The 11932-nt window shown below is 36.1% G+C and overlaps 2 long non-coding RNA genes and 1 pseudogene across 2 annotated transcripts; 1 reads left to right on the forward strand and 2 right to left on the reverse strand.

Annotated features, from left to right (window-relative positions):
• The first annotated feature begins 4901 nt into the window (after positions 1 to 4901).
• LOC144555044 (uncharacterized) lies at positions 4902 to 8977 on the forward strand. Its single transcript, XR_013511944.1, has 3 exons — positions 4902 to 5037; positions 7894 to 8039; positions 8871 to 8977. It is a non-coding gene; the product is annotated as an uncharacterized LOC144555044 (long non-coding RNA).
• LOC144555189 (putative indole-3-pyruvate monooxygenase YUCCA10) lies at positions 6177 to 7664 on the reverse strand (annotated as a pseudogene).
• A 270-nt stretch (positions 8978 to 9247) lies between the features above and the next one.
• Positions 9248 to 9800, reverse strand: LOC144555900 (uncharacterized). The gene is made up of 3 exons (XR_013512150.1): positions 9712 to 9800; positions 9489 to 9627; positions 9248 to 9406 (listed from the first exon to the last, which is right to left on the reverse strand). It is a non-coding gene; the product is annotated as an uncharacterized LOC144555900 (long non-coding RNA).
• Between the last annotated feature and the right edge of the window lie 2132 nt (positions 9801 to 11932).

Consider the following 11932-nt stretch of genomic DNA (forward strand, 5'->3'; position numbering starts at 1 on the left):
TGAAACCAAACAATATTTCTACTAATATAGTACTGGCCCTGGAACTTGATATAATGCATTTTTCAGGCCTCTGTTGTTAGCATCAAATATTATTTGATAAGGATAATCAAGGAAGAACCAAACCAAAGGGGGAATACGGTATCACTGGTGGGTCTATGCAGCGTTAGAATGAATCTGTGTTGTGAGGTGAGGGTATCCATGAATGCATTTGTAGATGATACCCAAGCAGGCATCATACACCGAATCCATATCCTCCCCGGTACCGTAAAAAGGAATCTTTTACAATTACTCCTCAGCCGGTGCCTATTCGGGATGGTGTAGGGGGGCAGTATTATCTGTGCTTTGAGATTCGTGCAAAGTTAAATTACAGTCCGGATCCACTAATTGTAAGAGATTCCTTTGTACGGTACTGGGGACGATCCGAATTCTCATACACCCCAGTGCATGACATGGTCAAATTTGCAACATAAGTTTATTTACATCAAATTAAAGTTAATAAATTGATTTAAATCCCTAGAGCAGTTTCATTTGAATGTTATTTGATATGTACTTTTTAAACAGATATTTAGTCATGTACTAAGTTTTATATGATAATGTTACCTTTTCTGCCTCCGAGGACAACATGCACTGGCTCAGTGCATCCAAACAAACTCTTTTGAGTGATAAAAACAGTTGATGGCATCTCATCGTCAGAATCAGATGACGATGTGAAATCGTGAATATTCCCTGTTATGTTATTCATTATTGCGGTCCGTTCTTCATTTTCTGACATTTTCTCTGCATAAAAAAATCATAAAACAATATCAAAAGGGCATACTACGGTACTACCTGTAAATAACAAAAATGTTAAATAATAAGAAAAGGGATAATATCAGCGGTTATGTCAATGTGTTCACCGTTTCTTTTCCTCTTCTCAATTCATATAACAAGTAAACAATAAGAGATGAAATGGCAATGGTTATAGATGAATGAGCAAAAAGCGTTTCATGTGCTGTTATGCATGACAGTATTAATTTAACAAAGAAGGTTGTGATACTGAAAACAAATCATGGTTAATTGGCAATGTTGGAACTTTATAGTATCAGATCCTGCATGTAGTTATCTAAACTACCAGAGTTCGATAATTATTTTAACTTTTTTTGCAAAAAAGAATATAAAAAGCATGGCAACAAATGGAACAAATCCGAACAAAAATAGAAATGCTGAATTGGATGAAACATAGAAGAAGGAAAGAAACTGAGGTTGTAATCTTCTCAATCAGAAATTTTAGAAATAAAATATTTGCATACATACAATTCACTAAACTTCAAGCAAAAATTCTGTAATTGATGACTAAAAAAGAGAAAAAGGAAAATAGAGATTATTGTTGCAAAAAGAATAGCGTATGGTATGTACTTGCTAAGGATGGAAACAGAGGTTCCTTCTATAATCGTAGTCTTTTCTTTATATTTTTGTTTTAGAAACCGCCTCTTTCCTTTTTGTTCCACAATTTCTCTCTGGTAGAAGGGGTTGCAAACGACGAATGGAGAGGAAATGGCGGGGCTGTTTAAGCAGAGAAATACATTCCGTGCACCCGGTTCAGTAAATTAAATGTGAAACGAAAAGACTACGGGAGGGGCCTACATTTGGTTAACGGCTATTTAGTTGCTCCTCTAACAGAGCAATTTGGAAATAGCAACTTTGTTGAATTCAATTCGGTTTTAATCCCGGATGATTTTGAGCCTTAAATGAGGATATCTGCATTAAATGCATCAGATAGCCGAGTTATTGTCTTTTTACCTTAATTTTAAGAACAGAATCCTTAAATTGAAATTCCCAGATAAACCCCATGTCCATATCCTCTGCGGTAACAGAATATTTCTATTAAGAACCGGACCCATCCGATCAGAATCTGGACCAATCCTATCTGAAGTGGAATGCACTAGATCCTTTAATATTCGTGCGAATTTTAATCGGACGGTCCAGATAAAAAATGAAATATTTTGCTACCTTAGGTGATATGAATTCGCTTCCCTTTTCTCTTCTACTTCCAAGTCTTTGCCATTTCCAAATGCGAAGAACTCCCATACGAATGGTGCAACGGTCCAGTTAAGGTTTCTTTTAGAAAAGGCTGTCAGGTGGGGTCCGTAAAAACAGAATTGGAGGGTCAGTTTTAGCAACAAACGGAGTAGTCCAGTTTAAGGAAATAAAGAGTGTTTAGGAGAGTAGGGAGATCTCCATTTACTTCTTTTTTTTAGTTTGTTACGATAAATAAATAGTTTGTTAGTCTGATGTATCATCAGCGGAATTAATCGCATGATTCGATCAGCAAGAGTTGTAATTTCTTTTCTCCATAGTTTTTCCTATAAATAGGCATCCACTGTAACCGATTAGGAGATGAAATAGAATAAGAATTTTCTGGTTTATCTCTTTCGTTCTACTTTACTGTTCTTGTATCCAAGATTCGATTTCTTTGAAATTAGTTCAAATTGTTTGAGTGTTCGTAAAATTCCTCTTCTCTCTGACCTTTGCGTGATCAAGGTCATAGCAAGTGGTATCAGAGCAATTCGAATTCAATCTGGGAAAGTTCAAGAAGTCACAAAGCTCGGCAATGGCAGGAAAGACTCGAAGCTCCTCAAATGCAGAAGATCTGTCTCTCGAATTGGCAACATTGAGTGATCGTTTCACCAAGTCAGAGTCTTCATGGCGTGAAGTAAGCAATCAGCTCACTCAACAGGAAGCTCACAATGCGCAGCAATTCACTCAAGTCAATCAGCAGCTTGGAGAGCTCATGCGACTATTCAGAGAAAAATTTGTAACTCAGCCAACTGGAGAAGCTGAGGCAAGCAACACAGCTTCAAGAAATCCAAATCAAGAGGGTCAGATTGATCCAAGAGCAAATCTAGAGCCACGACCTCATGTGCTAATTGATGATTACCAGGAAGAACCAAGGCGAGATCGCGAGTACAGACAGCACCAGCATCCAGCAAATCCAAGGCTTAATCCTCCTCGTATCGACTTTCCAGTTTTTTCAGGCGAGAATCCACACGACTAGATTGAAGAATGCGACTTCTTCTTTGAGGTTTATCAAACCGCTGAGATCTATAAAGTGCGAATGGCGACTATGCATTTCTCAGGTGATGCGAGAGAATGGTACAGAAGCTACAAGGTTGCCAAACCAACTCCACCATGGCCAATCCTTGTAGAAGAGGTTTTGAAGTACTTTGCCAAGGTTAATGCAAATCCAGTAGCTGAATTCAAGAATATTCAGCAGCAAGAAGGAGTAGCTGAGTACATCAAGAATTTCATGAGAGCAAAGACACGCTTAATTAGCCAAGTCGGGATCATCAGTGAAGTTTTTTATAAAGAAAGCTTCATAGGCGGCTTGAGAAATGAGATTAAGAATACTATCGGTTTGTTCAACACTCTCACACTTGATGATGCCTGTCAGATTGCTAGGCAGATTGAGCTGTCATTCAGCACTAGCTCAAGAGAAGTGATCCCTAACCGAGCTCAGATCGGCTATGATACTGGTAAGAATCGAGAATACAAGAATTGGGGTGATGCCACAGCCTACAGTACCAGAAACCCCATGAGACCCCAAGGCACACTCACAATTGAAGAAATGCGAGCTAAGGGGTTGTGTTTTAAATGCAATGAGAAGTTCTTCCCAGGTCACAAATGTAACAGACAAGCAATCCACCTCCTCACAGATCAAGAAGGGCTTAAGCAATTGGAGTTCAATTCTACAGAAGAATATGATGAGGAAGAGGCAAGCATAGCAGTATGTGATCCTAGCAACTCCTTTACTAATGGTGCCAGAATTGGGGGGAGTATCAATTTCATGCCCGTTACGGCTTTAATCGATTCTGGGAGCACCCATTCCTTCCTCAACCCGAAAATTGCTCATAGATTGAAGCTTCATATCACCCCATCTAACCCACTCAGAGTGATGACTGCAGGTAATGAAGAACTTCGCACCAACTTCATTTGCGAAAACCAGAAATTTGAGCTCCAAAAGCAAGAACTAGAAGCAAATTTCAGATTATTGGAGGTACGTGGGTACGATATGATATTGGGTTTAGATTGGCTAGCTGAAGTTAGTCCTGTCCATATAGATTTGAGAAAGGGAACTCTCAATCTGAAACACAATGGTAAACCGGTTCAATTAAAAGTTGGAGAGCAAGTAGCAGAGGTGAAGGTTTGTGAGCAGGTGCCGGAGGTTAGCACGAAGAAGAGTGACCCAAACAAGTTAATTGTACGCCTATTCCATTTAGATGGAGATGAGTGGTGGCCAGTTGAAGAAGAGTGGTCAAGCTGCTTGGGGTTTAATCCATTCCCTGGTGACACTAATGGCTTCAATGAACCGAGAGACATCCAAATATGGCGTGATTACAGGAGATACAAGCTCGAGGGCGAGCTATCTTGCAAGGAGGAAGGAATGCAACGGTCCAGTTAAGGTTTCTTTTAGAAAAGGCTGTCAGGTGGGGTCCGTAAAAACAGAATTGGAGGGTCAGTTTTAGCAACAAACGGAGTAGTCCAGTTTAAGGAAATAAAAAGTGTTTAGGAGAGTAGGGAGATCTCCATTTACTTCTTTTTTTTAGTTTGTTACGATAAATAAATAGTTTGTTAGTCTGATGTATCATCAGCGGAATTAATCGCATGATTCGATCAGCAAGAGTTGTAATTTATTTTCTCCATAGTTTTGCCTATAAATAGGCATCCACTGTAACCGATTAGGAGATGAAATAGAATAAGAATTTTCTGGTTTATCTCTTTCGTTCTACTTTACTGTTCTTGTATCCAAGATCCGATTTCTTTGAAATTAGTTCAAATTGTTTGAGTGTTCGTAAAATTCCTCTTCTCTCTGACCTTTGCGTGATCAAGGTCATAGCAAATGGCATGTCCCCCCCGCACCCCCCTTCTTTCAATCCTCCGTCTGGTTCTCTTGGCGAAGTTCGCAAATTGGAGCGAAGGTCGTCCCTTCTAGCTTCTTCCCTTGAACCGGTGTGTCTGGTGGCTGAATCATCCTTTGACTGCTGCTGCTATTTGAATTCGGTATATCTCTCTCTCTCTCTCCCTTTCTGTTGTTGTTTTTAAGATTTGAATTCGGTATAACAATGATTCTATTTGCCTAAGATATGAAGTAATTTAGTAATGAGCAAAAAAAATACTAAATGGAGGAAGAAATTGTTAGAATATTCAGTTATTCTATTTCTAGAACCTATTTATGGAATTCCTATTTTGAGTAACCTATTTATTAAACATATCCATTTATATATATATATATTTTTGGAGAATGGTTACATGAATTATAATTGGATATCTATTTATGGATTAACCGCCCACTCATCCCCACTCATATCGTTGATGGATAGAATGAGTGTTGGGTATAAATAAGAGTCCTGGCTAATCCTCTCTCTACATATACTCACATACAACCATTAAAATGATTTTTTTTGCTCTCCATTAGCAAAAGTGAAACAGAGCGAGAGAGAGAAATCGACCCGGCGCAACCTCGAAGGATCTAGGGTTTGCAATCATCGTTGAAGTACTTGCTTGTTGTTCAAAATGAATACTAGAGGTACGCTTATGTATTATGTTTTAATTTAATTATAGTATTTAATGTAATCTTATGTTGTTTCAAGTTCTTGGGATCTTTAATGGTCTTTTGCTCTTAGGATGCATTTTCTAATGCATAATTAAAGATGATCAAAGTGCTTATGTTCATGTAGTAATTCTACTTACAGAAATGTATACAACAAATTTTCTCCTCTTCCTTAAAAGCTTCCTGACGTTATTAATTGGGGTCTGCAGGCACAGTAAATTTACCAGAGATGAACAAGAATGAATTGAAAAGCATGTTCCATTTAGTGATTTTTTTAATATCATTTTTTTTCCAATTTATAAGCCTTTCCTCTTAGATTCACATATGATAAGTAAATTTTTTGTTATAGTTCTCCATGTGAAGTAGTTGTCAACTAACAATATCGTATAGTTGTCACTCAAAAAGAAAAAAGAAAGAATGCAAACAAGCACAGTTCAACATACATAGTTACTTTTTTCAATGATTAACTTTAACACAAGTACAAATTAATAACAAGAAGGTAAACAAACACAACTGCTATTTATTTGGAAATATAAAATAGGATACATACAATATTCAGAAAAATGATACAAATACATAATAGATTAATTTACACATTTCTCGCCAATAGAATTTGCGAAATATCTGTCGCAATATTTTGCGCATCTACCAAAATACCATGCAGGCCTTGTTTTGATAAGCCTGCACAATAGGCACCATTATTGCCTTTCCAATGACGTGGAATGCGTCGTGCAGGCAACCCATCACTGGATAGCATGTAACCGCCATCCTGCAATTAATAAGTACCAATTAATGTACCATATATATTTTTTGGTGTTCTAAAAAGTAAATGTCAAAACTTAGGAGGAGCAAAAAAAAGAAAAAAAAATAAGATCGTTAGTGATTTTGATTGACTACCTTAAACCAAGCACTTGCAGTACTTCGATATCCAGTGGCAAATATGATTGTTTCATAGAGAAATGCTTGTCCATTGGAAAATGTTACTTCACTTCCAACAATATTCGAAATTGCCAGTTGTACCTGATTAGAGAAGAATAAATTTTCTCATAAAAAATGGTCTGAACCATACAAATATTTTAAATTGTAAAAGAACCAGTGAAGTTATTGCACCACAGAGTATATCATATACCTGAATTTGACCAGCTTTAATGTTCGCCACAGCTCCAACGCCTATTGTTGGGGATAATCCTGTAACTGCTTTCTGCATAAATGGGCCCAAGTTTGGTCTAACTATACCGTAGTTTCCAAACTTTAACCATGCAAGAAAGCCGATTATCCAGTCAACAATTTTCATTGGAAGATACTTTAGAAGAGTCATCCCTAGATAGATGAGCTCCTTGTTCACAATGTGCACTTGCCAAATTAATTTCATTTATCAATTGTTATTTAAAGTTAGAGAAAAAAAGAGTAAAAAATGGTTTCAAGGGATCATTGCACTTACTGGGCTTCTCACAGAGATAGTTGTCATTGCACCATGAGTGGCAAGATCATGTGCTATCTCCATTCCTGAGTTGCCACTCCCAATGACCAACACTCTTTTTCCAGTGTAGCATCTTCCGGACTTGAAATTGGAAGAGTGCAAAATCTCTCCATTGAAATTACCCAAACCAGGGAGATTTGGAATATAACCAATGGAGTTCTCTCCAGAGGCCACTACTATGAATTTTGCACGATAGTTGCTTGATTCATTTGTGATAGTATTTGTGGCCTTGATTTCCTATTTTTCTTCTTGTTCATCATATGTTGCTGATTCAATATTCATATGATAAATGGGGTTAATACCAAAATGCAACACATATTTATCAAGGTACCTTATGAAGTTGTCCTTTGGTATGAAAGTTGGCATTTCTCTAGGAAATGCCATGTACGGTAGCTCGCAGAACTGTTTTGTGAGGTGCAATCGAAGCCGATCATATGCCCTCTTTTTCCATAATGAGCCAACACAATTGTCCTTCTCCAGAATTAGAAATGGAATCGAAAGCATGACTAAACATGCTGTGACTGCAAGTCCTGCAGGTCCTGCTCCAACAATTACTACGACACTCTCCATTAATTATTTTTTAAAGAAAACGAGTAGTTTCTCTTTTTGTATAGTCTATACCTCTGATTTTTTCCTCTCTGAATATGTGATCTAAATTTTCTTATGGGGGTCTGTATTTATTTGAAGAAAGTGTATTTAATACTATGGTATACACCCGTTATAGTATCTTTTGCAATTTTGCGGATGATTTGGTAAATAAGAACAAGAGATCCCGCTAGATAATGTTCATTTCTTATAACCTTTGGTTTCCGTTTTTCCTTTTTAGCCTCTTTTATACCATAAAGAAGCAACTGAATGGTTTCTTATGCTATGGAAATTTGAATGGTTTGAGGGATACAAAAGTTAGACAGTATAAATTTGCTATTGATCGGTCTAATGTATGGCTTATCTTCTTCCAGCATTGCACAAAAGGTATGAACTTTTAGGTAAAATTTGTATATTTCTTTGTTTTCAGTTTTTTTTCCCTATGTTTCGTACGTTATTCTTTACCTAACACAAGCCCTATGACATTCAGTTATGCTTAATTTTCACAAAAATTCAAATTGTTTGAAACTTATAGAAGAAATATGGGATTTCCATGTGAATTCTATTGTCCTGATGGCTCATAGGAATATCTCTACCTAACAATGTATATAGTTACAATTCTTTCAGTTTTACCAGTCAGAACCACTTTCAGTTTTCCCTTAGCAAGCTACCTAATTGGAATGTTGTAATATGTCATTAGAGAAATAGGCATCTGTTATGCAAATGAGAGATACAGAGAAACTGTTTTTCTGTAATTTATGAAGGAGTTGGCTACGGTGCTACACGTAGCATAGAGGGCCTCCGTACAACGGCTCAATATTTGAGTTTTCAAAATCCTAACGGTCGATTTGAACCGTTCAACATGATCTCCATATAAATATGTACTTGCAAACCAAAGTTTACATTTTTTAGAATTTTTTACTATTTTTTTAGATAGATAGAAAATCACTTGATTTGAATGATACAAGAATTTGCAGATCAAGTGATTTTCTATCTATCTAAAAAAATAATAATTTAAAAAAAATATAAAATTTGGTTTGTAAGTACATATTCATATGAAGATCATGTTGAACGATTCGAATTAACTGTTAGAATTTTTAAAACTCAAATATTGAGCCGTTGCATGGAGCCCTCTATGCTACGCATAGCATATTAGCATTTTCCATTTATGAAACCATACTTTGGTTCTTATATATCACTCTTTGTTATGAAGTTCAGGATGACGTAATTAGGTCGCTTTCAAATATGCAGTAGTACATTCATCAACTAATTTCAGAGTCAATGGATGGTGTTGCAAGAGTTGAAGAGGTAAACACTGGTACTAGCTTCTTTATTAAAACTCTACACTTTTTTCTAAGCTATTATCATCATATTTCTTAATCTATAATCATCATACAACAGATCTCACTTTCTGCGACCAGTTTTCCGGTTGCAGAAAGTGAAGGCATCGGTCGCAGAAAGTCGATTTCGGTCGCTGATAATCCGGTCATTATAAGCATTGTAAGAAAGTAGTTTAGATAATTAGGATTTAGGGATTTAGGATTTAAGATTCACAATTAAAACATACTGAAATATTGAATTTCGTACCCGAGAAGCTCTGAACCGAGCCTCCATCTTATCAAGTACCCGAGAAGATATCCTGTCGATATCTTCTTCTGTGAGATACGGAGCTGGCGGCATAGAAGAATATGATTGTGAAGAATGCGACTGAGCACTGCTAGACCCACTGGAGCGAAACATGCCTCTCGTCTTGCCTGAAACATTAAAAGTAAGACAATGAGTATTACCTGACAAAACTAAAAATAAATTTAAAATTTCAAAGAATTTTTATTTTACTTAGAGCACCGAGATTATAGTTATCGCCGTGGACATTCTGATCATCAATGCCCGTAGAGTACTAGAGGTCGCCGTCGTATTTGGGCCATGTTTCTCTATCCTCTCCATACTTCTCCACCATAACTCTCTCATATTTTAGCTGCAAATTTTGTAAAATATAACAATAATGTTAAGTACAACAGGAACCATGATATTTTATAAAACGATCCAAAAGTATTATTACCTATGCGTTTTTAGCCTTAACATTAATATATTCCCCCGTCTTCTTTTTTGTATGGGTAGGTTGGAACAACTCATCGGACCATCTGGGTTAGTTTGATTAAATAATTTGAAAGACAATTTCATTTAAAAAAAGATTATCAAGGTTAGTTTGATTAGATTCAATTGGAATTAAAATAGATTAATTTAATGAAAAACAACTTGCGAAGCGCTGTTTGTGAACATGCATGTTCACAGAACTCGTCATGGCCCCTAAACCTTCAGCATTGGCCCTATTTGAAGCATTCCGCTGGCTCCGACTGACAAAAGCGTCGCTGCACCAATAATCGACGAGTCCGGACCAGTACACTTGCTTGATCCAGGCGTCGTAGGGGCGAGGAGCAGCCTCACGCTCCTTCCACTCAATTATTGAATCTCCGTACGGCTTTCTTGCTGCCTTTATGCATTTATTAAGCATATCATGTAGCCGTACATCAGCTATCCTTCTAAATGTATTCCATGCCTCAGTCAAATTTACATCCGGTGCAAACTGATAGTACTTCTGCAATGCATAGTTAAAAATTAATAATATAATTAACTACAATTTCATTAAGAGAGAGAGAGAAAACTTGCCTGACTACAAGCAATTCTTCTGCTTCTTCCCCGTACCTATCTTCGAGCCTCTTTCCTTATGCACCTATACCCTATATATAACAAGCAATTTAAAACTTAGCTTGACTGCTTTATTTGTTCTTTATAGTTTCTATTTTGATTAGTCAGAAATGTTCTTTATAGTTTCTAACTATATGTCAAGCATGCAAGTCTAGATATCTAAATGTTAATTGATGAACATCCTCTCCAACAATACCAACCATCAGTCTACCCTTTAACTCTATATAAACCCAAAAAACATGCACACGTATCATTGCAATCAGCTAGTAATAATGTACCAAGGGCAGTCACTTTGACTAAAAAAAAAATTCTCATATGCGGTATATAAGCAAATGTCTTAGTGGCTGAAATTTTCTTAAATAATTTGAGAGCAAAATAAAAATACAAGCAACAGTGCAACTTTCTTAAATAATTTGAATATAATAGTGAGATATTATCCAACGAGCCAAATGGAGAAAAATAGCATAAAAATAGCACAAAAAGTCTAACTTTGAAAATTTCTAGCTTTGTATAGTATGCTGTTTTATTTTTGAAAAGTTAGCACAAAAATTCAAATGGAGACAACTTCGGTTCTAAACCACTTGTTTTTCTGTCCTCTATCTAACTGTGTAAGTGGATTTTGGATTTGGTCTTTTAATCAGCCTGTACTGGCTGATCTGTCACAGGAGGTCAAGAAAAGATCATCCAACTTATTATATATTCTAACTTTACTATTCCGCAATGGCAAATATTATATATTCTAACTAGTTTGCTCACCTAATATAGATAATAGAACAATACTATTGTCCCTTGATATGTACCTAACAAATACAAATTAGAACAATACTATTGTCCTTAACTGTCACGCTAAAGCAACCCTATAAAATAGCATCATACCTATCCGAATCCAACCTCACCGCTTCTTGCAAAGTGGATACAGACCTTGATGCCAAATATGATGAGCTGCCTCTTAATTGTAACTGTGCAAAAAAAAAAAAAATGATAAAAGAAAATGAATTTGAGCCAATAATTGAATTTCATATTTTTAAGAGTTTTTAGAGAAAAAAAATGAAATGTAATTAGATTAATTATACATATCAGTTATTGTCTTATCGAGATGGTACATGTTCTTTTACTTTTACAACATCAATTTTCATAGTTGTTCATCAAATATTTTTTTTACTTTGAACCATATAGGTGCAGTCCAAATCTGGTTCATGCATGGATATCATGCAATCAATAATTAACAAATAATTCCCGCAATTAATTCAAAGATCTACGCAATAGTTCAGCAAACACACAAGTAATTGAGAAATTAAGATAATTTGCTACAGCCCTATATTGTTCATGCATGTATACCATGTACCCCATTCTGTTACAGATCAAAATAAAAAATTTATCATAATTCAATTTTCTAATCTGGTCTCAAGATACATGCATGAAAACAACTTTCTTATCTTCAAACCCCCAATTTAATTAAACCTGGCATGATTCTTCAAAATAGAAAATTAGAGATAATCAAATCAATTAACTAACCTGAAACAGTGCACAGCTGAAGCAGTAGATCAGAAAAATCGAGCACAGCTGTAATTAGT

This window comes from Carex rostrata, chromosome 6, assembly GCF_964058835.1.
Source record: "Carex rostrata chromosome 6, lpCarRost1.2, whole genome shotgun sequence".
Lineage (NCBI taxonomy): Eukaryota > Viridiplantae > Streptophyta > Magnoliopsida > Poales > Cyperaceae > Carex > Carex rostrata.